General features: G+C 39.2%; 1 pseudogene; it reads left to right on the forward strand.

Moving 5' to 3' along the window:
* Nucleotides 1-2,379: 2,379 nt before the first annotated feature.
* Nucleotides 2,380-13,029, forward strand: LOC149219782 (beta-amylase 3, chloroplastic-like; annotated as a pseudogene).
* Nucleotides 13,030-13,235: the final 206 nt, after the last annotated feature.

Genomic DNA, 13,235 nt, shown 5'->3' on the forward strand with positions numbered 1-13,235 from the left:
TTCGAAACTTGGCCATTGTTGCCCTATGTTTTGTGTTCTTGTTCCTCTACGACCTAGTTCATGTTGTCTTCTCAACCATTCTAGAGTGTGTTCGTCGAAGTCATCGCCTCTGAAGTTGTTGTCGTCGGTTCTTTCTCCTGGCTACATTGCTTGCACTGATGTTCCCGGTGCCCCTTACCTCTATCATCTCTGCATTTGACATGCTCCATGGTGGCATCTCACCAATGCTTTTTTTGTTGCAAGTCTCAAGACATTCGTGTGGCTGCCTCTATCCTTGTCACACTTGTTGTGTGCACTGTTATGGGGGCTTTGGTGGGTTTTCTGCTACCTTGGTTTCATCGTGGAGTCTCCCTTGCTCAACTTGCCACAGTTGTATGTTTTTCTAGCCATTGTCATTGTAGGTTTTTCTCTGGTGGCATTTTGACGTTGGTTAGCTATGGTATTGTTACAGGGTTTTTATTCAAATGTTGGGTTTTTGTTGCCTTGTCTAGTAGGTTTTGCGCCCTTTTTTGTTATTTTCAGGACTATTTTGGTGGGCTCGAACATTTTTGTTGCCTTGCTTAGCAAGTTTTGCACCCTTTTTTGTTATTTTCAGGATTGTTTTGGTGGGCTCGAACATTTTTGTTTTCTTGTCTAGCAAGTTTTGTGCCCTTTTTTGTTATTTTCAGGATTGTTTTGGTGGGCCCGCTTGTTTCTAGGGGTTTCGACCCTGTAATTTTCTACTTTGTAGGGTTTGGCTTTGTTCATTTCTTAACCCTGGGGATAATTTTGTGCAGACCCTAGATTTTGTTACATGAACAATATTGACATTGAATTTTGCATCTCAATTATACTGAAAAGAATTGATACTATATGCACATTCACATGACAAAGCGACCATTTCTTTTTATATAAACACAATTTTTTTTTTGAAGTTCCACATACTCGACCTATTTTTTTCAATACATATAAGACATGAATATAATTATATCTAATTAATAATAAAATTAAGTCTATAGATAGATATATATATATATATATATATATATATATATATATATATATATATATAATCCATTTTTAAGGTCACAACCAAGCTAGACACCAAATTGGTGTATGAGACCCCCCTTGTTTGTGGGACAAGGGACCCACCTCTGCACAGTGATTTGACTTCTAAATCTATGAAGGCATACATACTCTACCCCTTCTCATTTTAAACTTATAACTTCTTACCAAGAAACACATACTCATAACCACCAAGCCCACTAAAACTATATATAGATAAAATTTATTATAATAATTAAATTAAAATTCTAAATTATATTCATAAACATTCTATTTTATAACTTTATCTTTAATATATATATATATATATATATATATATATATATATATATATATATATATATTAAAAATAAATAAATAAAAATATATAAAAGATAAACCAAATACATATAAATAATATATTATTGTGATTTTGATCAAATTTAAAATTTATATCTAAAAATATGATATATATATATATATATATATATATATATATATATATTTTTTTTTTTTTTTCTTCACTGCTGGTTCACAGATACCTATGGTTAGTGGGTCCGCTACGTCCAGGATCGAACAACGCTAGGGTGGACCCCTCGGCCTATTTACTGACCTGACCCCAAGAGCTTTTCGACCCTGTGACCTCCCATTGGCGAGGCCTTGGCTTGACTGATTGAGCTAACCCTTGGAGCTCAAAATATGATATTTATATAAATATAAATAATAAAATTTAAAATTATTCTAGATTTATCTTATTTACAAATTTCCAAAGCAAAGTTAAAATATATGCATACTGGTAAAAGATACAAAACAAACTGTCCAAAATGTACCTTTCTCTTTCATATTACTATCTATGAAGTGTATCTGAAATGTTGCAGCTGACGGAATAAATCAAATCAAAATGAGCGATTACCTGGATCCACCCCGTGAAATTAATATTTTCTAAAATATGTTATGTCGTCTTCCTTGGTGCTTGTAGCAACGTGGCACTTGCATCTCGTTTCTTATTTGACATCTTTCCATCCTTTTCCCGTTTTGGTCGGTGACTCGCTAGAATTTTGAGTGCAATCCAACGCATTATGCCTGTGTCTTGTTTTTGCCATTAATTTCACCTCCAATTTGATGTCAATTAGGAAGCCCACGTGCCTGGCCCTTTCCTGGTGTTGCGCAGGGCGCTGCTCCGAAACGTCCGTAGCCGTGCCCGCCTCCTATATGAATAAACCTCATATAGGGTTTTCAGTCACGCGTGGTGTTCCATAGAAATATCGGTTGGCGCTCAGTACTAGTGGGCAGGCAGAGTCTACCCGAAGTTGCTCTGTCAACCTGCCCATAGATCTATCAGTTGTGCAATATCGGATGGCACATTCTACAGGAATTTTCTCTGTCAAGAGAGATCTGTGTAAAATGTTGAATCTGACTTTTACGTGTTCTTCCAATTCCAGCGATACCATTTTCCGTCGCTCTGAGTGTTTTGCAGATCAAGTAGATGGTCCGAAGACATCCCTCAAAAATCCCACGAAAGAAGTTCGTAGAGTGAATGACATGAAACGATCATTGAGAATATGCTGGCGGCAGAGGACTGTGTTGTGTGAGGTCGATAGTGTGCAATCCCAGACTGTTGTCAATAAAGAGTGGATGCACGAAAGCCTTGCAATTAGTGAGGTACCGATAAAGGGAGTGCCAGTTATTGTGATGCTGCCTCTCGATACTGTGAAAGCCAATGGCACCCTTAATCGAAAGCGCGCCCTGAATGCTAGCCTCATGGCGATCAAAAGTGGATGTTATGTACCTAGAGGGGATAATATGGGGTACCAAGGGAGGTACCCAAGGTAATAATGTAATAATGGGATGGGCCATAGTAATAAATAAGGTGGTTAACCCATGTCATGTAAGGGACCACAAGTAGTTAATAATAATGTAAGGGGCCCATGGTATTAGTTGATGGTATAAGGAAACCATGGTAATGGTACATGGTATTGTATGTATGAGGCCTATATAAAGGCTAGAGACTCCACATGGAGGATATGAAGATGAAGAGAAGTATTCTTGTATGAACAGGCATATGGCTTGTGGAGTGTTCTCCTTCCTTAAGGAGTGAATGTATGGTGTTGCCCTACCTTAAGGGTTTTGATAATAAAGAAGCATTTCTATCTATTTCTATCTTGTTATTATTGGGTTATTCTCTATTCTCATATATTTCTGGATCAGAGCTACAACAATTGGTATCAGAGCTCTTTCTTGGGCAAAACGTGGAGATTTTTTTTTTTTTTTTTTTTTTTTTTTTTTTTTTTTTCACTTTTGCAGGGTTTCGTAGGCGGCGACTTTGCAGATCAGATCTGTACGTTTTGGTGCGCCAGATCTGCAGAATCTAATTGAAGATCTGTATTCTTTGGGAGAAAACAACTGATTTCAAAAAAAAAACAGTCGAATCGGAGTCCGGATGAAGGAGATATCACTGATCTAAAAATCAGTGGGGTTATAGACAGTTTTCAGGGCAGCGATTTTGCGGCGCAGATCTAGACGTCCTGGTACAAGATCTGCAAAATCTAATTGCAGATCTGGATTCTTTGGGAAAAAATACCCAATTTCAAAAAAAAAATCAGTCGAATCGGAGTCCGGATGAGGGAGATATCGCTGATTTAAAATCAGCGCTTTTTGTAGAAATTTTGGGTGACGTCGGGAGAGTAGCAGCGCAAATCTGAAATTCCAGTGTTTGAATCAGGATTTCTATCAAACGGGCAGATGCAGAATGGTTGTTCCATTTCTAAAAACAGGTTATAATAGGGATTCTGAGCAATATTGACGAAACTGTGACAATTTCAGATTTTCGCCAAAGTAAGTGAATTTTTTTCAAACCCTCTTCATGGAGTATTTTACAGGAAAAGATGATGGTCCTACTATTGAAGAATACATAAAAAAACAGAAGAGGTTATCGACCAACAGTTGGAAATGGTGGGTAGTGCAGCAATTTAGAGATGAGGCGGCCACATGGTGGGAATTACTTAACCAAAAGAAGTGTTCCAACCTGCCCGATGAAGAATTTGAAAAATTACTTTTAGACAGATGGTCTCATGCCAGAAAACAAGATAAGGAGAAACATGTGGGGCTATTTCCTACTGGTATATCCTTATTACAGGTTCATGGATTGATTCAAAAGGAAAAGATCAAGGTTTCTATAAATCCTGGTTGCAAACATAATTTTATCAATGTTAAATTGGCAAAAAGATTGCAAGTTCCAGCAAAACACATTGAAACTGCACAGATTGATAATGAGGATGTTCAAGTGTACAAGGATTTGAAGATTTCTATGGATAAATATGTGTTGCATGGTGATTTTTATGCTTCAGAAATGGATAATATGGATGTTGTTTTGGCATATCCTTGGATGGAATCCATGGGTACTATCAATATTAATGTGCAGAAGAAATTCCTCAAGCTATGGTATAAAAAGAAGAAAATTACATTACAGGATATTTCCATCCATAAACAGGTAGAGCACATGGAGGCTGAAGCAGAAAATGTTCAAGGGACTGACATATCAGATGATGAGCCTTTGATGATCGACAATCAAACACAAACAGAGGCTGCAGAAGAAAAGGGTACAGGTGATGATACATCAGAGGAGGGCTCAGTGGTTGAAGTCATATTGAAAAAGAAGACACCACAACAGGCACCACAGCAGGGTGAAGTCAAGCAAAAGCAATTGTGGGTTAAAACTTCAACATATCATCACCCACATCACCCAGCAAGACAACAATCAAGATGGCAACCAATTAGCCACATGGACAACAAACCCCGCAAAACAGATCGAGAGGAACAAAGATCCACCTACTACACATCCACACAGAAGAGCTACCGCAGTCAACTTCCATCTCAAGCGAGCAAGGCACCAGCGAGATCGAGGGATCACCTTTATCTTGGATGGCTAGATGCACGTGCATGGTATCAGTGGACTACTCTCTTGAGTAGATCTTATTATTTATGTTCTTCCCATGTTTCCGGGAAGAAACATGTTTAGGGGGGTGGAATGTTATGTACCTAGGGGGGATAATATGGGGTACCAAGGGAGGTACCCAAGGTAATAATGTAATAATGGGATGGGCCATAGTAATAAATAAGGTGGTTAACCCATGTCATGTAAGGGACCACAAGTAGTTAATAATAATGTAAGGGGCCCATGGTATTAGTTGATGGTATAAGGAAACCATGGTAATGGTACATGGTATTGTATGTATGAGGCCTATATAAAGGCTAGAGACTCCACATGGAGGATATGAAGATGAAGATAAGTATTCTTGTATGAATAGGCATATGGCTTGTGGAGTGTTCTCCTTCCTTAAGGAGTGAATGTATGGTGTTGCCCTACCTTAAGGGTTTTGATAATAAAGAAGCATTTCTATCTATTTCTATCTTGTTATTATTGTGTTATTCTCTATTCTCATATATTTCTGGATCAGAGCTACAACAAGGAGTGAAAGACGTAATGGTGGATGTGTGATGGGGCTTGGTGGAGAAAGATGTCCCTCGTAACTACAATTGGTCCGGATATAAGGAGCTCGTTGACATGGTTAGCAAGCATGGGTTGAAGCTCCAGGCTGTAATGGCTTTCCACCAATGTGGAGGAAACGTTGGCGAGACTTGCAAGTAAGCATATTGTCCTAATCTTTTGCTAACCTCAATGTACTGTGAATTAACCATGTTTTTATATATAGGTGTGCAATGAGAGATTGAATTATTGTTTGTTCTGTTGTGGATGTAGCATTCCCTTACCTGGTTGGGTTTTGGAAGAAGTCGAGAGAAATCCGGATTTGGTGCGACACCCTACCCCTGCTCAAGGGAAGAACGCCGATTCAGGTGTATGCAGATTATATGGGAAGTTTCAGAGATGCGTTCAGAGATATGCTCGGAAAAGTCATAGTGGTATGCCATCTAAATCTCTCTCCAATTAATTGAAACATAGATTTGCATGTTGGAATGTTAATTCCAACTGCAGGTTGCAGACACCGTGTAGGCAACATGGACAGCGATGCCGACTCAGCAAGCACGAGCGACGGCAGAACGAAACCGCTCCTCCAAAACCACCTATCAATATCGGACCGCTTTTGCGTGAAGGCAGTTTCCGTATGATCGAGCCCGATGCAATCAATTTTGGACGCGTGTTTCTCCCTCTACGTCATCATACGTAACATTTCGGGAGGTAAAGTTCAACATTAAAGTGGCTCCCGATATCTCCGTCCACCGTCCAATCTGCTCCATCATTCTCCTCCGTTGATTTATTCAAACCTGCATACGAGCCAGAATTAAATGCTTTGCGTGGAGTAAAAACGAGTTTGGTTGACCGCCGAATTGTCAGTGAATGAATTGACCGCCATGCTGAGAATTAAATGGAATTCGCAGAGGGTTGGTGAAACTCTTAAGTTTTACGGCATGAATTATTTTGTTTTAAAATATATTTTTTTTTTGGTTCATGAATATAATGAATGAAACAAAAAATGCGTGTGGCTGCATTGTATTTCATTTTTTTAGCACATGGAACAAGTAAAAAAAAGGGGCTCGGGAGTTGTAATATGTTGACTATTTGAGAAATGAAGCAGCAGCGAAAGTCAAGGGTTTTGCACAGCAGTGCAAGCTAAGAAAAACAAGGAGAGCAGCGAGAAATTTTTTGCAAGGAGGATAATGCACAACAGTGCTATCCGCGAAGAACAAGGGAGCAACATGTATTTTGTTGACTGGTGGTGAAGCTCGTGGCAGAGAAAGAACAAGGGAGATGCACAACAGTGCATAGATCAGTGTTGACCCTTTTAATGTATTGGATATGCATTGAAATGCAAAAGAAAAGAACGCACAGGTATTTTTTGAAATTGTGAATGTAATGTAAAATTTACTGCATATGTAAATTTACTTTTACAGCAGTAAGTGTAAAATGTTTTTTTACATCAGTAAATGTAAAAAGGGTTTTTACAGCAGCAAATGAAAATGGGTTTTTACACACCAGCAGTGTAAAATTTCTCAGGAGGAAGACAGAGTTTTGTTGAATGTAATTTTGGTGAATCCCTCTCAGCAATGAGGATGAAGTTTGTATCAGACATTTTGTTTTAATGAATAGAAATCTTTTTCTGGGTGTGTAATACTCTGTTCTCAGTAATTTTTTTTAAAGCTTCCCTGTGCACAAAAGATCCTGGAAAGGTAGAAACAGAGCATTGTCTCTGTGTGTGTGTTCAGTTTTTGTTTGTTTTTGGGATTTTAGCAGAAAAATCCCCAACAGTGGTATCAGAGCTGGTCCAGGCTCTTTGATGGTGACAGAGCTGGTTCAGGCTCTTTAAAAGTGTCAAAGAAGCTGAAGGAAAGAATCTTGTTGCAGCAGAGAAAGCTTCTCCAGCAGAGTGAAGTCTCAGGCAAAAGAACCCAGGTATTCCTCAAAGTTTTTTTCTGTGTTGCTGTTGAAGAAACAGTGAGTCATTTTAAAAAAACAGTCAGGGATTTTAAAAATAGTTAAGAATGGCAAGGTCAAAGAAGAAAGCCTCCAATCCTCCTAAGGTTGTGTCTCCCGCTTCTATTAAAATAGAAAACAATCTATTTGAAAGCATTCTATTTGAGGCTTCAAAGTTTAATGGAAATTTTGATATGTGGGAAATAAAAATGAGGGCTGCCTTACAGTCTCAAGGGATTGAAATCTGGGAATCAGTGATTGATGATAGCAAGAAGGATAAAGAATCCAAGGAGTACAATGCAAAGGCAGCAAAGACTATCTTGGATGGACTACCTGATTCTGTAAAAAAGAATCTAGGAAAATATTCATCAGCAAAGGAGATATGGGACAGACTGCATGACCTTCATGCAAAGGGAGCACTGACCATGACCATCAGTGAAGAATAAAATTTTGAACCCATCATAGAAGCTGAATGTGAGAAGGTTGACCTCATCAAACTTCAAGTAAAAGAAAGGGATGAAGAGCTCGCTAAGCTTAAGAAGGAACTTGATGAAAGCAAAAGGAAGCATCGTGAAGAAGTAATATCCATGACAAATCAATTGAATAAAGCAAAGAAGCAGGAAGATGCCTTGTTAAGTCAACTTGAAAAAAGGCACAAGAGAGTGAATAAGCTTGTAGAAGAGATTGGACAGTACAAGGTAGAGGTCTCCTCCCTTAAGTCTGAACTACAAGAAGCCAGGAAGCAGGCACAAGGAGCTGAAAAGAAAATGGAGAGCAGTCAAGCAGAAATCTCCAAAATGAAGTCTGATATTATCTCCCTTAAAATAGTAGCAGCTGAAGCTACTCGTAGCAAAGAAGAAACTGAGGAACAACTTACAAAGAAAAATAATGAGTGTGAAAGATTGGAAGAAGAGATTGTCCTCCTTAAGAAAAAGGTTGAAGGGATGAACAAAATCATGAAGAGCTCTCAAGCCTTGGATGACATGCTTAGCTATCACAGATCTCCATCTGATAAATTAGGACTTGGTATGTAGGTGAACCCTCAAGCAAGAATGAAAATGCTTTAAGCAAAGGAGATGTGAAGAAGGCAGAAAGAAATGGTGATGCTCCTAGTTCCAGCAAAGGCAAGGAGAAAGATCAAGGCTTCAATAGGAGAAAGATCAGCAGAAAACCAGCTCCAAGAAGAAATGTAGCTGATGTCAAGGAGGCAAGATGCAATGGTTATCATCAAAGGATCTCAAGGCAGCAAGGCTTCAGAAGTACATCAAGGAAACCTCCATCTCCCAGGTACCAAAGTTCATTTTTTGGTTATTGTTATGCTTGCTCAAACTTTGGTCATATGGCAAAAGACTGTAGAGCATTTCATAGAGATAGATGTTGTAGTCTCCGACAATCTCCAAGAAATAATTTTACAAGAAGAAATCATGAATTCTTATTCATGAACAATGTAGAATGTTTCAAGTGTCATAACATTGGGCATATGGCACGTGACTGTAACTTAAGATGGGCTGCTATGCAAGCTAGATCCACACAAAAGAAGAAAGTTACACAAGTATGGAGAAAGAAGGAAATACAGCCTGAAAGTCCCTTGAGCTCCCTAGTTGATTTAAGTTTCTTTTGAGAAAACTTTGCAGAAAGAAGACAATGCATATAGTTAAGGGGAGCCTGTAATTATTGATCATTATTGCTGAACTGTTTTAACAGTCATTCTTTGATGAAGATCTTTTTATAGGGGAGAGATATGGAATTAAATCTGCCATAAAAGCAGAGAAGAAAAGTCTGCAGGGCATGGAGATTGCGTGGAGGATGTATTGCAGCGCAGCAGTCGCAAATGAAATCTTTTTGTTAATCTCTCTGAAATGTAATATGCAGCGATGATGAAAACTGTAATGTTTTTGCTTTGTTTTTTGTCACATATGCAATGCAATATGCACAGAAGTGCATCAAGAAAAACAGGGGCAGCGTATATTTTTAATGCACATGGGATGAATGAGAATGTGTGCAGCAGCAGAAAAATGAAAGGAATTTCACAGCAGTGCATTGTGTAAATAAAAAAATGAAGACGAAGATTGTGTGAAGCAAGGGTGTAAAAAGGAACAGGGGCAGTCCGTGTTAATTTTTTTTGTGTGGAGAATGAAGCGCAGCAGCGTGAGGATGATTTCTTTTTATATGCAAGTAATGCAGAGTAAAGAGTTAGTGTATGGGCACAGCAGTGTGATGAAATGAAATACGCACAGCAGTGCAAATTGCAGAGGCAACGCAGCAGCGAATAAAAACCCAGGGGAGACAGAGTCTATGGTTATGGGTATGGACAGCAGTGCATAAGAAAAAGGCAGCAGCGTGATGGCAAGAAGGAGAAGCACAGCAGTGCGAAGAAAATGAAACCAGAGCTAAGAGAGAATGAAGAAATGTGTTTTTACACAGCAGTGAAAAGGGCAATCATGAAGAGCAAGAGAGGTGCAGCAGCGCGACAGTGAAGGAGATTTTTTTTGTGTAAGGAATTACATTTACAGCAGTAAATGTAAGTAATTTTTTTATTACAGAAGTATATGTAAAACTCTGTTTTTTACAGAAGCAAATGTAAATGAGATTTCTACACACAGCAGTGTAAAATCTCAGGAAGAAAACAGAGTAATATTTTCGGTTGTTTTGGAACTGCATCTAAAGCAGTGTCTGATTGTAATCCCTCTGTGAGAGGAAGTGAAGTTCTTGGTGAATCCCTCTGTTAAAGAGGAAGGTGCTTTTCAGCACAGTGTCATGGTGAATCCCTCAGTCAAGAGGAAGGTGCTCTTCAGCACAGTCTCAGGTGAATCCCTTTGTTAAGAGGAAGACTATTTTGATTGGTTGTGGAACTGCATCAGAAGCAGTATTGGTGAATCCCTCTATGTGAGGAAGATATTCTTGTAACAGCAGTTGGTGAATCCCTCTATGTGAGGAAGTGTTTGGGTATGACTGAATGCCCAGCAGTTGAAATTAAAGGGGAGTGTTGGAATGTTAATTCCAACTGCAGGTTGCAGACACCGTGCAGGCAACATGGACAGCGATGCCGACTCAGCAAGCACGAGCGACGGCAGAATGAAACCGCTCCTCCAAAACCACCTATCAATATCGGACCGCTTTTGCGTGAAGGCAGTTTCCGTATGATCGAGCCCGATGCAATCAATTTTGGACGCGTGTTTCTCCCTCTACTTCATCATACGTAACATTTCGGGAGGTAAAGTTCAACATTAAAGTGGCTCCCGATATCTCCGTCCACCGTCTGATCTGCTCCATCATTCTCCTCCGTTGATTTATTCAAACCTGCATACGAGCCATAATTAAATGCTTTGCGTGGAGTAAAAACGAGTTTGGTTGACCGCCGAATTGTCAGTGAATGAATTGACCGCCATGTTGAGAATTAAATGGAATTCGCAGAGGGTTGGTAAAACTCTTAAGTTTTACGGCATGAATTATTTTGTTTTAAAATATATATTTTTTTTGGTTCATGAATATAATGAATGAAACAAAAAATGCGTGTGGTTGCATTGTATTTCATTTTTTTAGCACATGGAACAAGTAAAAAAAAGGGGCTCGGGAGTTGTAATATGTTGACTATTTGAGAAATGAAGCAGCAGCGAAAGTCAAGGTTTTTGCACAGCAGTGCAAGCTAAGAAAAACAAGGAGAGCAGCGAGAAATTTTTTGCAAGGAGGATAATGCACAGCAGTGCTATCCGCGAAGAACAAGGGAGCAGCATGTATTTTGTTGACTGGTGGTGAAGCTCGTGGCAGAGAAAGAACAAGGGAGATGCACAGCAGTGCATAGATCAGTGTTGACCCTTTTAATGTATTGGATATGCATTGAAATGCAAAAGAAAAGAACGCACAAGTATTTTTTGAAATTGTGAATGTAATGTAAAATTTACTGCATATGTAAATTTACTTTTACAGCAGTAAGTGTAAAATATTTTTACATCAGTAAATGTAAAAAGGTTTTTACAGCAGTAAATGAAAATGGGTTTTTACACACCAGCAGTGTAAAAATTCTCAGGAGGAAGACAGAGTTTTGCTGAATGTAATTTTGGTGAATCCCTCTCAGCAATGAGGATGAAGTTTGTATCAGACATTTTGTTTTAATGAATAGAAATCTTTTTCTGGGTGTGTAATACTCTGTTCTCAGTAATTTTTTTTAAAGCTTCCCTGTGCACAAAAGATCCTGGAAAGGTAGAAACAGAGCGTTGTCTCTGTGTGTGTGTTCAGTTTTTGTTTGTTTTTGGGATTTTAGCAGAAAAATCCCCAACATTGTATTTCCATCCTTTGATTGATCGGAATATGTTCTGTCTGTTTCCTTCCTGAGAAATTAAGTTGGACATACATGCAGGAAATTCAAGTTGGAATGGGGCCGTGTGGAGAGCTGGGGTATCCCTCATATCCTGAGAGAAACGGCACCTGGCGCTTCCTTGGGATTGGCGAATTTCAGTGCTATGACAAGGTCATTCAGTTTTAGTTTTCCTGAACAATGGGAACTTGAAATCTGTGATACAAATAATAGAATCCCATATTTTTATTTATGACCTCCTTAAAACTGCAACACCTTAATATTTGAAATCCAATTCCTTTACAGTATATGAAGGCGTCCTTAAGAGCCTGCTCAGAGGCTGTTGGGAAGGGCGACTCGGGGCGAGACTGCCTTCGCGATTCAGGGAATTATAGCCAGTTTCCAGAAGACGCTGGCTTCTTTCGTGGGGAAGGAACATGGAACACCGATTATGGGAGATTCTTCCTCAATTGGTATTTGGAGATGCTGCTTGCTCATGGTGACAGAATTCTAAGTGCTGCAGAGGGCATTTTCAGGGCTAGTGGTGCCAAATTATCTAGAGAAGTTGCAGGGATCCACTCGCATTACAGCTCAAATTTCCCGGCTGCAGAGCTGACTGCAGGGTATTATAACACGAGTGAACCGGAACCCAATGGGTATCTCCTCAATTCTTTTCTGTTTAAAAAATGCGGAGCTGTTCTCAATTTCACCTGCTTTGAGATGAAGGATGAGGAACAGCCACAGCATGCACGGTTCGGTCCGGAGGAGCTTTTGAGGCAGGTTACGGAGCCTACCAGGAAAACAGGTATGGGCCTTGCTGGGAAGAATGCGTTGCAGAGGTTCAATGGAAGCGCATACGCCCAAATCAAACACAATTCAAACCTCAATCTGCAGGGTATTAACGATAACAAGTCCCAGATGTGTGTTTTCACGTATCTGAGGATGGACCAGTAAATGTTTGAGAGCGAGAATTGGCATCGCTTTGTGTGGTTTGTAAGGAATATGAGCGAGGGACGAACAATAGGGCATGGAGAATGCGTTGCAGAGGTTCGATGGAAGTGCATTGGCCCAAATCATACACAATTCGAATCTCAGTCTGCATGGTACTAAATATAGCAAGTCCCAAATGTGTGCTTTCAGCTATTTGAAAATTAACAAACACATGTTTCAGAGCGAGAATTGGCATCGCTTCGTGTGGTTTGTAAGGATCATGAACGAGGGACAAACAGTGGCATGGAGATGAGCGCTGTGAAAGTGAGCTCAAGTTCAACGCCGCTACGAATTTGAGAAATGAAGCAACTCACACTTAGAGGGGCTTTTAAAATAATATTTGAGATTATTTTTGGGAAAATTGTGTTGTGTGTTGTTTTAACTATTTTCTTGAAGCTAGTTTTTCAAATTATTGTCTTAAAATCTATAAATAGATAAAAAAACTTGTCTTAAATTATTGTCTTAAACACTTGTTTTCATAAAAGCAATATATAATAC

This window comes from Pinus tabuliformis, chromosome Q (assembly GCF_031772625.1).
Source record: "Pinus tabuliformis cultivar Carrire ecotype Pingquan chromosome Q, CPIR1, whole genome shotgun sequence".
NCBI classification, from domain to species: Eukaryota; Viridiplantae; Streptophyta; class Pinopsida; order Pinales; family Pinaceae; genus Pinus; species Pinus tabuliformis.